Genomic DNA, 16430 nt, shown 5'->3' on the forward strand with positions numbered 1-16430 from the left:
AGATACAATTCTCATTGAAATATGCCAGAGAGTGCAGCCCGTATGAACAGACGCTTTGTAGGCTACAGTGCAAACAGCGTATGTCCGAATGCTCATTTTTGTTGAAGTTTTGGCTGCACAATATTGTAAAGTAATTAATGGTTTTCTTTTTACAGTACACGTCCAATTCCATCTCTAATTCCATATTCGATGTGTCGATGATGCATTGCTCAAAGTAAATTCTTTTAAAGGGAGCGTATCTCACTTTCGTCTTGATGGTATTGTTATGTGGACTGGTGGACGAAATTATGAAGTCGCTTAGGTTTTTTCGAAGATGGTGTTTGGATCGAGTGGTCGGATTAAACCAAATACTCTTATTACCGTTTGGTGGAAATTGTTCGGCAGCCATGTTTAGATAAACCAGGAATAATTAACTACATGTACCCAAAAAATAACGGTATAATACAAATCGCATACCTCGGCCTGCTTTCTGCTTAATGAAACATTGGAGGAGGCAAAAAAAGCTTAGATGGATCGGCTTGACAACTCGGCCCCCAGTCTGCAGCTCGAGCCCTCGGTACGTGTTGGCACGCGTAGCTGAGACGAGAGACCCCGGACAGTCCGCGTGACTTTCCCCCCCTTCTTCGTTCACGCCACTCACCTTCCCCGAGTCACACCCGGTCGGGAACTACCGACCAACCGCAAAACAGTAGGGGACAAATTAGACATCATTGCTGCCAAACAAATAAATAGAAATGACAGCGTGCTTCTTGTGCCAGCCTATCAGGAAAACCGAAGTGTTGGACACAAAATTATAGTTTAATTAACATAAATAATTAAGCGCAGTGTCAGCTTGTAACGCGGTTGGGTCGCTTGACTTGAAAGACCCCGCCCATAACAGGTTGTGATAGGCGAATATGCCAGGGGGCCGGGTTGTGCAAGTGCAATTTTAGGGCCGGCCGATACACACGCTGCCTTGCCCATATTGCCACACACAAGACATGATACCTGTGTATTGGAAATATACACAAACCCCCGTGCGTTGTGATTCTCTGCCCGTGCATTTATTAATGTGCTCGGGTTCAGGGGTTAAAAGTGCGCAGACATTCTTTGCACCGGAGTCAAAAACCGGCACACGGCCTGCCATCGCACGAGTTAGAGCATTGTATTGCATGGGCTTAGGAGCAGAGAGTCTGCCAAAGTTCGGCACCACAGCACGGCAGGACGAACTATAGGCTCGCATCCTCATGGTAGGACACCGTCCAGAGAATTTGTACAGTATCTGAGTCTTCAGAGTCTGATCGGGGGATTTAGAGCAGTGGATAGAAGTCACGCAGTTTTGGAAAATCACCGTGCTAGGGCAGGCCTCCCATACCGTGCCAAAGCGCCTCCCGCCCCGTCAACATTATAGAGGTGACGCGCTAGAGACACACACCGCGTCGTGTGGAGCTAGTGGAGGGAACCCACCCATCAGTGCAAACCGGCGACCCCCTCCACCGAGCCTGACTTAGGAGGTGCCCGCTTGCTGACATCGCGTGTTCAAAGGTGAGACAGAGGCTAAATGGCAGCAACCATTGTTGCCCCTCAGCTGCTTTCAGTTTATAAATAGTCATCATAGACAATATCGAGAGTTAAATTCAGGGCGAATGATATGTGGCTAATGTTTGCTCTGTGTGTGTGTGTTGTTTGCCTAATGCAGGGTTGCAAGTTCACTGTCAATGGTTCAGACAAGGACTGTTATGTGTTGATTATTTACCCGAATGGCGTGCATTATTTAATCATGCACTTCAGTATCTAAAACACTTTTTGTTCGATGAACGTAAACCTGCAGGTACCACACTGCCTTAAAAACACAACCCATTATGCACTGTGTGTACTCACACTATCGCAACGTCGTTTAGCTGCAGACATATCATGAAATAACAAATCACAATGATTTTTTATCAACAAATTTTGATACACAGAGTGTCTGTTAATTCCACATTACCCGAAGCTAAAAACAAAAGGTTTTGGTTTTAGATGATAAAAGCACTATCTTAAACCATGACTTTGTGTATAGTTGTTTCATTTTGCTTGCATGATTTTCGCCCACTTGGCAGCACAGCTAGAAATGTTACTTTAAAATATTTATGTTTGGATTCTCCACGCAAAGGTTACTGTCAGTTATTACTGAACTGCACTTTTATAATTTATTTCACTTCTGGTGTTTATTTTTCCCCGTTTAAATGTCGGTTTAGGGAAACGGGCCTCATTGCATTGTCAATTTCTTTATGACAGCGTCTGTGATTATATTCTATTTATCCTTCCATAAATATATACTGTAGTAATTGGAAAACAATTAACAGAGATATTGTTTCATTTCTATTGATTCGTTCTTTAGCTGTAATATCGGTAGGAGATGCTTGTAGTATGAAACAAAATTTGTAGTCATTTCATGCACTGCATGTTGTACAGTTAATCCCCTGTTCATAACTGCTATCTGCCCGGCGGATGTATATAGGCCTTACCTACCCAAACCATTCATTTTCATCATTTTTATCTAACAATCATTACAACCCTAAGTCTTCCTCCCTATAAAGTTGTTATAAATCAGACCAAGAAAGTGGCACAGTCACATATCTTCATCAAAGCCATCATTTGAAACAAAATCATGTACTCTAAAAACAAGCTACACTACATGCTTCTTCTATGAATCTACAACTACACGATAAAAACTAATGCTTGTCCGATCTAGACTTTTTTTTCAAACCAAAAACATATGGTCTTATTACAATAAATTGTAATTTTGTTTATGACAATTGTACGGACTCTTAAGCTCAAAACAATTACAAAATTTACTTTATGAACATTGTATCGGAGCTGGTGGATTAGAGTATTTTAACAAGAGAAGGACGTGTACTAAATGCACTTGTGGTGGCGGGTTACGTATTAACTGCCATTTATTTCCGTACATAAGGATTGTGAGTTTTTATTTTAGTCTGTTTGATTTTCTTTTGCACGATGAAAAGTTGAAAGGGATTGTAAACGTTTTGTAATTGGAACCCACTGTAGTTTCAATCCTTTAATTTTAAAGGTATACCATTAAAACTAACATGTTAAAGGGAAGGTACACGTTTGGTAATTACTCAAAAACAAATATTAACTTAAAAACTGACTTGGTAACGAGCACTTTCTTTTTGAGAAAGGGGTAATTTCTCACTAAAATAATAAAAGACTTCTAGCTAGAAGTTTTTTATTCCTGTCTGAAAGCACACAAATTCGTCCAACAAGTGTGTTTTTTCTCTCATCATTTTCTCGCAACTTCGATGACCAATTTAGCTCAAATTTTCACAGGCTTGTTATTTTATGCTTATGTTGAGATACACCAAGTGAATAGACTTGTTTTTGACGATTACCAACAAGTACATTCCCTTTAAAAAAATATCATTTCAAAAGGTGGTAGCGTTTTTGAGATATGGTCGAAAATCTGGAGCGGTTTATGTTCACACAGGAAGAATAATCTGCAAGTGGAATACACATTCTGAGAAAGGTTACTGTCAGTAACGCTTTTCAGGTTCAAGTTATGTAGGGATAAAAAGTGATATCTTTTTCCGTAACCGTTGTACTTCGAAGTAAAAACTTTCTTAAAATGCATTCTTCTTTCCAAAGCTGCTCTACTTGTTACCAAGTAGTTGTGTTTTGTATTCTAACTTCCAGCAAGGCTCATTTGCGTGACCTAATCTTCATATTGGGGATTCAGTCTTCGCTCAAAGTAGATGTGTGAAACTGTTAGGTTTTCATATTCAGGATAAAATTAAATAGGATTCCCAAATTGACAAAACAAGTAAGTTTGTATCGACATTAAGTTTTAAGAGTGATTACTAAACGTGTATGCTACAAACTCTTTAATTAATAACTGGTGTATAATAGTCAATCGAAAAGACTTCTTATTATCTTCCTGCCATTATGATGTCCTGAAGGAGATCCGACCAACTTCTTTAAAGTTATGACCACGAAAAGTGGTTTTGAGGACTTAACTTGATCCATGAATTATCTGTAAGACTGATATTTGAGTTCGTTTGAGGCAAACTGCACACCACCGTTGTGAACAATATGAATCTTAGCTTATGAAGTTTATATTAAGCTGTCAATGAAACAAACTAATTTAGGCTTGTTTATCGTCCACTTTATGGGACTTGGTTGGTAATAGAAAACAACGAAGGTGTAGCAAAGTAACTGAGTGTAATGTTTTTTTTCTCTGATTACTCTTGATTTGAGTGAATTGTATTCGGTTAAGATTAACTAAAAATTAAAACTCCCTGTGCTATCATACAAATTAATTAGTGGAATTACACAATTACATTACAACCTTTATTGAAATTACTTTGCAGGTTTAAAAACCCAAAAAACAAATGCGTTTGCATCTCTCATATACAGGTAAAAAAAAAAAAAATCGAAGCTCGTGATTTAGAAGTAAATTGAAAAAATAGCATTTGAATTTAGACAAATATAAATTGTTTCCCTCTCATGTAATTTGCAGAAATCGATGTCAACTAAAAATGTTTACAAAATATGTTGGTCACAAGCAAAAATATACCCTGAACAACTTAACTGTTAATTTGTACTGGACGCTATGGGTAGTTGTCAAAGACCAGTCTTCCCACTTGCTGTATCTCAACATATGTATAAAATAACAAACCTGTGAACATTTGAGCTCAATTGTGGTCGTCGAAGTTGCGAGATAATGATGTGGAAAAAACCCACCCTTGTCAGACGAAGTTGTGTGCTTTCAGATGCTTGATTTCGTCACCTCAAATTATAAAACGGAGGTCTCGAAATCAAATTCGTGGAAAGTTACACTTTTCACTTCAGAGGGAGCCGTTTCTCACAATGTTTTATACTTTCAACAGCACACCATTACTCGTTACCAAGTAAGGTTTTATGCTAACAATTATGTTGAGTAATTCCCAATAGTGTCCACTGCCTTTTACTGTTAATTTGTACTTAATTCGACTTTGCACATGGAACTTCCATGTCGAAGAATACATTGTTCATACATTTCGTTTGGGTTGTTGAATGTTGATTTACCTGTTGACATGAAATCCTTTTCCTTCATAAAACTTTGACAAGTACCACTCTGAAAACGTAACCAAGAGCTTGTGTTTCTGTTCACTTTTCTTTGTTGACCCAAAGTCAAATTTAAACTGTTTAAATAACGTAAATTGGGTCCTTAAATTGGCGGGGTATTTCCGCCATGATAGTTTGGGTTTGGTGGTGGTTTAGAGTGTAGCTGCACGAGCGGAAACTATGGTGTTGTAACCTCATGTTAGTTGACGCTATTTGGTGCCAAATACTGTGAACTCAGGAAAGCTTAAAGGAACATTACAGAATTAAAAAAGTTGCTGGCAGTGTAATCCACCATATACATAAATTGGCAAACCTGTTGAAGTTTGAAAAAGATCGGCACGAGAACAGTGAAAAACCGATTACACATTTTGCATGGTGTCGATTAACAAAAATGAATAAAACGCTCACTGAGCGATAAACGGGAAATTATTTTTTTAAATATTTCTCATCCAATACGACATTTCAGACACAAATATTTCAAGCAATGTTTTCTACTCTCATCATCGTTAGACCGTGAATGTAAATCTGTGATCTTTAGACGAGTTTTTTGTCTGACTTATTCTGTAATGTTCCTTTAAGAGAGTGGGATGGCCTGGAAGTTTGCGCGGGAAATGAAGGTCACAATGTATGTTTTTATCACGTCTGATCGCAAACCCTCCTTCCTTGTTGTGTTAGAATAGACGCTGCTTTAAAGGCACATGGACACGTTTGGTTACTACTCAAAATATGTAGGCCTATTAGCACAACAAATTACTTGGTAACGAGCAGTGGAGAGCTGTTGATAATATAAAACACTATGAGAAACGGCTCCCTCTGAAGTAAAGTGGTTTTTGAGATAGAGGTAAATTTCACTAAATGTTTTGAATCTGGCATCTGAAAGCACACGAATTTGTGCAACAAGGGTGTTCTTTCTTAATAGTTCTTTCTTGCATCTTCGATGACAATTTTCAAGGACGCCCTGAAAAGTACCCAATAGACAGTGCTGACTCTGGTTGTTATACAGAAATGTCCTATCTTCTAGGTGAAAATGTAAACAAAAAAAAGGGGAAAAAAAAGGAGAACAAAAATTGCAAACCTTGCAAGAAATGACAGCCACAACTTCAGATCGAGACGAACTTTACCAATTAGCAATTAAATCATTTTGTGAAATGTAATAACTAGTCCATTTGTAGATAAGAATAATGAGCACCAAAGTTTGGCTCTTCTTGAATGAAAGGTGCAGCCTGAATATGCAGGCTGCGTACCGACAACTTTACAATTTGTCCTAGAAAGTTCTGAGCTTTAAAGTAGACGTGTAGAAATCCTACAGTCTAATGAGTCAATATAAATTCAAACCAGAGAGTCGACTACTCGATGTTTGTTCAAAATTGAAAATCACCACCCACCGATCTCGACTCTGGAAATGAAAAAAGGGATCACACAGTCGCCCCAGAACGAAGAAGGGGGGAACTCGGTTAATTGGTCATGGTCTGGCAGGCCCTTACCGCCGGGGCGCCGCTGCCGTCGAAGCGAGCCGAGACGAGGGTGTCCTTGGCCGTGAGAACCAGGCCGGGGCTCCCCGTGCGTGCATCATGCTCCATACCCAACCTCTCTTGTAAAGAATCACAACCTCTCTCCTCTCGCACGCTGTGAGTAGCATACTGCGTGAGATTTCAGCTCTGTGGCTTTTTGGCAGCACGTGGAAACCTTGGGAAATGATTTGCTACAAACACGCACGCTTGGTGTACCATGTTGTCGCGTCTTCCGTTTCTAATTGAAAGTTATAGTGTGCTGCAAATGAAAATTTATGAATCATACTTACACTTACACTTTTCTATATAAAACAAACTTGAGTTTTAAAAGCTTGCACACTGTTAACAATCGTGTTTAGAATTAACCTGTTTTACTCGTGTAAAATTAAGCTGTTTTACTCGTGTAAAATTAACCTGTTTTACTCGTGTAAAATTAACCTGTTTTACTCGTGTAAATTTAAAATGTTTTACTCGTGTAGAATTAACCTGTTTTATCGTAATTGAAAACAGGTCAACTAGGTTAACAATCGTTTTAAAATTAACCTGTTTTAATCTCTCCTCGTTTACTAATTCACCGTGTGTGAATCCAGTATGCTATTGTAAAAGGTGCTTTTTGGACTCAGACACTTGTGAAACATTACAATGACAAACGAACTCAAAGTAAATGCTTGGTTATTTCATCTTTGTCAGATTTTCATTCCAAATGTTGAATTGAATCAGTTTGCAAGAGAATCTTTTTAAATTGACACTTTGTTCTGTCCACTTTAGCTCTTAACTCAAATTCAACTAATAGTTGTTGCAGTTCTTCATTCAATTAAGAACATCGGCCCATGTACTTTTACCATTCACTATTTTAAAAGAAGTTTTAGTTTTATAAATCAAAACCCTTTGAATTACGGTGATTTGTTTGTAGTTCTTTTCTTTTCCGTCAAAACTTATCCACTAACTTAAGTTTCAAATATCGAGTAGTTACCGTCTTGTCATTACATCAAAAAACATTGTGATTGGTGTTAACACGTTGCAAGTTTGACGTTTATATCAACAATTTCTTCTGCTAATCTAAGAATTTACAAAACATAATGCATTAAAATAATGCATTTAAGCACCCAGAAGAAATGACAACGATTTTGTTTTATAAAAATGTTCAACTATATTTAACTGCTTCAGTACATGATCGAACGTAGGCAACCATAACCGAGAATAAAATTAATGTTATTATGGCGGACGATTTATTAAATTGCCACCCTCTCTATTTCAAACGGTAAAGTTTCGTCATAATGACCGTGTATTTATGTTCAGCCAAACACAACATTCACTGATCTAATTTACTCTGTGAATACCGTGAAACTCGCTGACCTTACTGTATTCACGTGACCTGTTGTATCATGGCGGGAAATCTAGTGAGAAATCAAATTACAAGAGTTGCCCTGAAGACATATTCTTCGTTAGGTTTACGTCCGTACGGTCTGTATATAACAAGATGCTTTTAATTTTTACACGCAATCTTGCATGTTTTTGTCCTCAAAGAAGAACGTACAAAAGCCCATAGTTACTGCCATAGTGGATTCGAGTAAAGGTCGCCAACGACTAAAATCTACGGTATTTATTGTTACATATATTGTCTATATTTTGAATACAAAATAGGCAACTTTCATGCAGTAAGGTTGAATAATGTCTTCATCACAACAAAATGAAATTTGTAAGGCATTTTCGTCAATAGGGGGCGGTATGCAACTGTGACGTGAACTGCAACAATGTGCCCGCTGCGCAGTGTACCATTCTTATGAACTGAATGGTTGAGAATACATTCGAGTGACTACATTTTTAATCAAAAATTCAAAGTAGACTTGGAGGCTTAAACATGATTTTAAAATAAGATAATTTTGGGATAATTCCTGCTGCTTAACACCCCGTTGTTTCTTGTGATATATGTTATACCATAAAATCGCTGGTTGTCAGTGATCATTAATTTTTATTTCGGCCTTTCATTCGATTTGCATCACTGGTAAACGATTGTAGAATATTGATGTAAATATTGAGTATTTCATTCAGCGCAATAAATGATTGATAGAGTTGGAAAAAAATTCTTTACGTGACTCTTCCATTACCGTGTGTTTAGAACATTATTCAAATTAAGCAAGACTTTGCTCAAATTTCGCCACAGCATTGTTTGCGGTATGGTTTTAGTTCTGTTCTTCATGGGATAATACCCCGGTCGGGTTCACAGCATTCTGAAATCAAACACCTAAGATCATATCTAATAAAACATAACCGAAGAGGTTTTGATCCCTGGGGACAAGGAACTTTACCGTGGGATCGAGGCAGGATCGAACGACATACGCGTCTAAGGTTCTAGTGTATTTCCCATTGAATATGGATACAGTAAAGGCAACTTCATAATAACCGTACTTCATGATTATGAGGTTGTAAGTGTATACATAAGTTGTGTTGGTCATGAAATGAAGGCACTATATAAGAGAGGCATGATGCAGATATATAAGATGATATGACAGGAGGTCAAGTAAGACGGTGGCAGTCACTTGTAATTGTCCTTTATTGTCACTGAATATCTTAAAGGTGTATACTTCGGCGGAATTAGCTTGATTGCAAAGTGAAGTATAACTTCAGAATCAGTGCCTCAGCACAAAGAGAACACACTGGGTTAAAGATGTATCTTCGAAATTAGTTTGATTACGAAGTGAGCACATTATGTTTTAAAGGTATAACTTCGGAATTAGCTTTTTACAAAGTGAGGTATAACTTTAGAATTGGTTTCATTGCAAAGTGAAGTATAACTTCGAAACTAGCTTGATAACAAAGTGAAGTAATAATAATAATATAATAATAATAATAACATTGAGTTATAGGTATAACTTTGAAGTTATCTTCATTACAAAGTGAAGTATAACTTCGAAACTAGCTTGATAACAAAGTGAGGTATAACTTTGAAATTAACTTGATAATACAGCGATTACATTGAATTATAGGTTTAACTTTAAAGTTATCTTTATTACAAAGTGATGTATAACTCCGATAGCTTGATAACAAAGAGAAGTATAACTTCAGAATTGGCTTCATTACAAAGAAGTATAACTTCGAAACTAGCTTGATAACAAAGTGAGGTATAACTTTGAAATTACCTTGATAGTACAGCGATTACATTGAGTTATAGGTTTAACTTTAAAGTTATCTTTATTACAAAGTGATGTATAACTCCGATAGCTTGATAACAAAGAGAAGTATAACTTCAGAATTGGCTTCATTACAAAGTGAAGTATAACTTCGAAACTAGCTTGATAACAAAGTGAGGTATAACTTTGAAATTACCTTGATATTACAGCGATTACATTGAGTTATAGGTATAACTTTGAAGTTAACTTCATTACAAAGTGAAGTATAAATCCGATATTAGCTTGATTGCAAAGTATAGCACAATGGGTTAAAGGTATAACTTCGCAATCAGCATGGTTACAAAGTGAGGACCTTAGGTTTTCCCAGGGCTCGGTGGATTCTAATATGATCTTCCACATTTCCGCAATATTAGTAATTTAATTTCCGTTGAATGCCACATGAGGAATATGCTCCCATGCCAAGAAATCAAAACAAAACAGAAGTCATGCATGCAGACAATGTACACAATAGCGAATTCTTTAATATTCGATTGTATTCCCACAGGTTTTTATGACAATTGGCGGATTGTAATTAAAGTTCTTTTCCACAAAAAAAACCTCTGATACGCCAAACCCCTTATAAAGAACTTCCACATATTGATGTCTGATCTTCTGATGAGCTCGTAGAAATAGCATTTCAATACGCCGTTAATCACTGTTGCTTATCTCGACTACAATCAAAATCAACTTGACATTATCGTGTACAGAGTCGTTATTTGTACTTAAAGGCAGTGGACACTATTGGTAATTACTCAAAACAATTATTATCATAATACCTTTCTTGGTGACGAGTAATGGGGAGAGGTTAATGGTATAAAACATTGTGAGAAACGGCTCCCTCTGAAGTGCCATAGTTTTCGAGAAAGAAGAAATTTTCCACGAATTTGATATCGAGACTTCAGATTTAGAACTTGAGGTCTCGAAATCGACCATCTAAACGCACACATTTTTGTGTGACAATGGTGTTTTTTTCTTTCATTATTATCTCGCAAGTTCGATGTCCGATTGAGCTCAAATTTTCACAGGTTTGTTATTTAATGCATATGTTGATATACACCAACTGTCTTTGAAAAACGTTTGAAACAGTTTGTTATGAAATGCAAATGGTTAGAAATTATACAGTCTTCCTTATACGTCGTGAACCAACACGGCACGCCGATCGACCGTGTTATATAGTTTACAAAGTAAAAGAAAAAAAAGGGCAAAATCGAGGCATATTTGTTTTGATTATTAAAGGCTAGTAACGACTACTGGGGAGCTGTTGGTAGTATAAAACATTGTGAGAAACAGCTCCCTCTGAAGTAATGTAGTTTTGGAAAACAAAGTAATTTTCCACTAATTTGATTTCGAGACCTCAGATTTAGAACTTGAGGTATCGAAATCAAGCATCTGAAAGCACACAACTTCGTGTGACAGGGTGTTTTTTATTTCATTCATATCTCGCAACTTCGACGACCAATTGAGCTCAAATATTCACAGGTTTGTTATTTATTTTTGAGATACACCAACTGTGAAGGCTTGTCTTTGACAATTACCAATAGTGTCCACTGTCTTTAAAGGGACACATTGTATTGGATCTGGCGAGTTAGTCTTTGGAAAACGTTTGAAACAGTTTGTTATGAAATGCAAAAAATTGTTAGAAATTGTACAGTTTTCCTTATATACGTCGTGAACTAACACGGCACGCCAGTTTGCAAAGTAAAAGGAACAAAAGGGCAAAATCGAGGCATACTTGTTTTGATAATTAAATTCTAAGTTATAAAACATCTTCCTAACAATATGCATATTATGAAACTGTTTCAAACGCTTTTCATAGACCATATCGCCCGATCCTAAGGCAATGAGTCCCTTTCAAACACGACAACAGCCGTGTGTTTACTGAAAATGTGAATCACCGAACAAAACACATCAAAACAAAACAAATAATTTAATTATTCTCATTTCATGTCTGTAAACAAAACCGATCATCAAAATTCATATTCAGATAATCAAAAATCCAATTTGTGTTTCCTCAGACAGCTTTAACTATTATACTTGATGGATTTTGATCACTTTACGTAATGTTGCCGGGTCTGGTAATGGCAAACAATCGTCAAAGCATATAATTATTACACTTTAACACCCCGTAACTAAATAATGACTTGAACTCCTAAATCACCACACTCGAGACTAACCAAATGTGACAACGCCCGAAAAATTATGAGAAATAATCAAGAAATAAAAAATCAGCGACTTTTAAAACGAAGACATCAGTAGAAGTGTTGTAGTAACCGGAGTATGAAACAGATTGGAAATGTTAGATCGTATTAGGCTTTAATGTCTGAAAACTACTAAACTCAAGGGTTTTTGGAGAAGAAATCAAGAATATACCCAATCGTTTTGAGCAGTATTTGTTGTCTTGAGGTTGCCAATAATAGTCAACGTCTTGAAAAGTAACTTAAAGATGCTGAGAACTACTTCAACTTGAAGGACGATTGCTTGCCATTATTCTGTGCGGTAGTATTAAGTGCCCAACATTTTCAATTAGAGTCTATAACTTGTTTGGGGAAAAGTCATAAACTGACACAATTCCATTTCTGATTTTCTGAATCCGAATTTCATCGGTTTAGTTTACACAATTATTAAGAGAGAATTAATCTCTCGGAAAATTTGTGGCGATTACGTCCATACAGGAAAAGTAATCTACCATTGAAATACACATTCTGAGAAACGTCACTGTCGGTAACGCTTCTCAGACTATCATTATGATAGGGATACAAAATTATATAGTTGTTTGCCTTAACCACAGTTCCTCGAAGTCAAAAGTTCCTCAAAATGCATTGAACAATCCAAAGCTGCTTATCAAATAAGTTTTTATCATATTTCCATTCATTTTTAGAGTCATTACCAAACGTATAAAGACCCTTTATTTACGGAGTATCGAAATGCTATTTATATACGAATTTAGCAGTAGATTAGACCTCACGTTCGGCATAAAACCGAGGCATCAGAATTGTTTTTGATCTGATTCTTCTCAAACAGATTTGTTTATCATTAATTTGAGGACAATGGCTCGTTAAGACGGTTGCATTTATGGGGCACGTGTAAGTTGTACATCAGCGAGGCTGGGTGTGTGAGTGGGTACCTTGGTCATCGCTGACAAGACACCGGGGTAAGGAAACGCCTCGTTAGTGACAAGCTACGACCGGCAAATGATGAGAGAGGTTTTGAAGATGCTACAAGTGAAACGATTTCTGTTGTACACTCTTTACCAATTTCAAAATGTCGTGTGGTTATTATTTTAGCACACCCTTTATACACACATTCTCAAAAATGCATCCTTGTGGAGCATTATTTTGTTCGTTTCTTCGTCCCACAGTTTCCCAAAGACTTTGTACACAAATTTCCAATTTTCAAATTTTCCAGGTCTTTAGAATTTCCCTATGGAGTCCTTTCATTGCCCCTTTTTGTTTCGTCCTTGGCTTCCAGAAGGTACCCAATTATGAGCACACACTGGTTGAATAGCCGTATATCGAAACAAAACTCAGTTTAGGGAGTTATTCTAGCTATCCCCACCAAGACCACTTCAAGTTTTCCAGCGTGTTTTAGGCATAATTTTGTTCTATCTGAAAAAAAAATTGTTCTTCGAGTTTTAACTTCTTTCCAATTACTTTATACACAATCTGAGAAACGTTACTTACAGTGACGCTTCTCAGATTCAAGTTTTTGGGGGATACAAATTGATTTCTTTTTCCCCAACCGCAGCACTTCGAAGTGAACAGTTTCTCAAAGTGCATCATCCAAAAGCTGCTGTTACCATGCAGTTTTCATTGCTGCTAATTTTCATGTTACCGTCTTACAAAAACGCACAAAATACTTGTTATGAAACATTTGAGCAGTATTTATGGAATACAAATGTTTGCCCCATTGGTAGTAAATTATTATTACATTTACGTCATCATTCCTATGCTGTAAGTCTGACTATGTAATCGTATTCGAGTTACGTCATTTAAAGGCAGTGGACACTATTGGTAGTTACTCAAAAATATTTATTAGCATAGAACCTTTCTTGGTGACAAGTAATTGGGAGAGGTTGATGGTATAAAACATTGTGAGAAACGGCTCCCTTTGAATTGCCATACTTTTCGAGAAAGAAGAAATTTTCCACGAATTTGATTATGAGACCTCAGGTTTAGAACTTGAGGTCTCGAAATCAACCATCTAAACGCACACAACTTCGTGTGACAAGGGTGTTTTTTCCTTTCATTATTATCTCGCAAGTTCGATGAACGATTGAGCTCAAATTTTCACAGGTTTGTTATTTTATGCATATGTTGAGATACACCAACTGTGAAGTCTAGTCTTTGACAATTACCAATAGTGTCCACTGCCTTTAATATCAGAAGAGTAATGTATCTCGAACAAGCGGTTTTTAACATAGACCTTTTGGCGAGCGTAAAAACGTTCATGTAATGTCATGGCAATGCTTATTATGATCGTTTAAGCCTTGACTCATACTCAACGTATGTAAACGATCCTTTACAAGTATACACGTTACTTCATCTCATGCATTCTAGAAACAGGGCTAGCATAATTGTCGGTCTTGAAACCTTGGAAAGTTTGACAAATCTTTTCTTCTATCGACGAGATTTAAGGCAGAATATAGAATTAGCTGTTGCAAAAAAATAGTTAATGACCTGACGTGTTGACCCTATAGCAGAATCTTTCTTGAGATTTAAGCATTGAGTTTGTAAATGCATTTAAAATAAACCTCTGTAAGTGTGAAGCGTATAGAGGGCGTAGTGACATGGTGCCAGCTTTACCAGTGGTTGGTGACCTTTGACCGTAACTATAGGTCTATCAAGTAATCGAATGTATATGCTATAAAAGCTGTTATAAAAACGATCATCACGCTTTATTATTTTGAACTACATATTGATCCATTTTTCATTGGTACTTGTTCTTCTCATAAACAACGTTCTGATCACAGCTTCTTCTAAAAACTATTAAATAACACTTTTTCCACACTTGTCATCGGTTCCTTAAGGACCACTGGTACTCCTTTGAACCTTTATTTGATCGGTTCTTCAATGATCGTTGGTTCTTATTCGAACCTTCATTTGATCGGTTCTGCAGTGGTAAATGGTTCTTCGAAAAACTTTCACTTAATCGGCTCTTCATTGCTGGTTCTTCGTCGAACCTTCATTTGATCGGTTTATCGATGGTAAATTGTTCATCGAAGAACTTGTTTGATCGTTTCTTCTATTATCACTGGTTCTTCTTCGAACCTTCATTTGATCAGTTCTACAATGGTCACTGTTTCTTTTTCGCTTCTTGATCGATTGGTTCTTCAACGTTCACTGGTTTTTGTTCGAACCTTCCTTTGGTCGTGTTTTTTAATTGTTTATAATTATTGGTTCTTCTTCGAACCTTCACTTACTCAGTTCTTCAATTATCATTGGTTCTTCTTTGAACCTTCATTTTATCCCTTGTTCTTTTCCGAACCTTCATCTAATCGGTTCTTCAATGGACCTCCATTCGAACCTCCTATTATCACTGGTTCTTCTTCGAACCTTCATTTGATCAGTTCTTCAATGGTCACTGTTTCTTTTTCGCTTCTTGATCGATTGGTTCTTCAACGTTCACTGGTTTTTGTTCGAACCTTCCTTTGATCGTGTTTTTTAATTGTTTATTATTATTGGTTCTTTTTCGAACCTTCACTTACTCAGTTCTTCAATTATCATTGGTTCTTCTTTGAACCTTCATTTTATCACTTGTTCTTTTCCGAACCTTCATCTAATCGGTTCTTCAATGATCACTGGTTCCTCTTCGAACCTTCATTTGATCAGTTCTTCAATTATCACTGGTTCTTCTTTGAACCTTCATTTTATCACTTGTTCTTTTCCGAACCTTCATCTAATCGGTTCTTCAATGATCACTGGTTCCTCTTCGAACCTTCATTTGATTTGTTCTTCAACGATCAACGGTTCTTCCTAGAACCTTCATTTGATCGGTTCTTCAATGATAATTGGTGTTTCTTCGAACCTCCATTTAAACATGACTTTTTCCATACTTCACAAATTATGTTAAATTGCATTTTGAAAGTTTTGAAATTTCATTAGGGATTCAGTACACTCACGTGATATGCCGCACTTCATTTTACATAATCTCTGATGACCGTTCTCACTAATAAAGATCAGACGAAATAATATGGCTCGTAACATGTAAAAACGTCAATTTTTATACGCGTTTCCATGGCAACCACCGATATGAAATCCCAGTAGTGTGATACATTAGTTTGCACGGATTTACTAGGCTTAATAAAACATGGTATTTCCGCACAAATAAAGCTCCCGTTTCTTTTAAACCTCTTTACAAATTGTTTCTCAAATGGCTTTGAAAACATCTAATGAGTCGTTTTATTTGCAGAGCTTGCCATCCCGACCACACGCCCTCTAGGGGGAAAGATCCCCAGGGTGTCTGAATATATATTTCATAATTTCTTGGAACATCAAGTCACCTTTTAAGTTGCGAGCATAACTTGTTGAGCGGGGAATCAACCTTTAAAATAAACATTTTACAAAGTTTAAGGTGGAATATATACATTTGATTTGTCAGCTTGGGTTTCGTATTGCCGTCGTTTAGATAGTTATGCCATCTAGAGTTGCGTACTTTAGTTATGAAT

At 36.8% G+C, this 16430-nt stretch overlaps 1 protein-coding gene across 2 annotated transcripts in view; it reads left to right on the forward strand.

Annotated features, from left to right (window-relative positions):
* Positions 1 to 1110: 1110 nt before the first annotated feature.
* The window catches only part of LOC139941650 (nuclear receptor subfamily 2 group F member 1-B-like), a 51420-nt gene continuing 36100 nt past the window's right edge, over positions 1111 to 16430 (forward strand). The window contains exon 1 of one of the 2 annotated variants that reach the window (XM_071938246.1): positions 1111 to 1524. The gene's annotated coding sequence lies outside the window, so the exon portion shown is untranslated. The remainder of the gene's footprint in view (positions 1525 to 16430) is intronic. The other variant, XM_071938241.1, reaches the window with a different exon arrangement.

Source organism: Asterias amurensis, chromosome 9 (assembly GCF_032118995.1).
Source record: "Asterias amurensis chromosome 9, ASM3211899v1".
In the NCBI taxonomy this organism is placed as follows: Eukaryota; Metazoa; Echinodermata; class Asteroidea; order Forcipulatida; family Asteriidae; genus Asterias; species Asterias amurensis.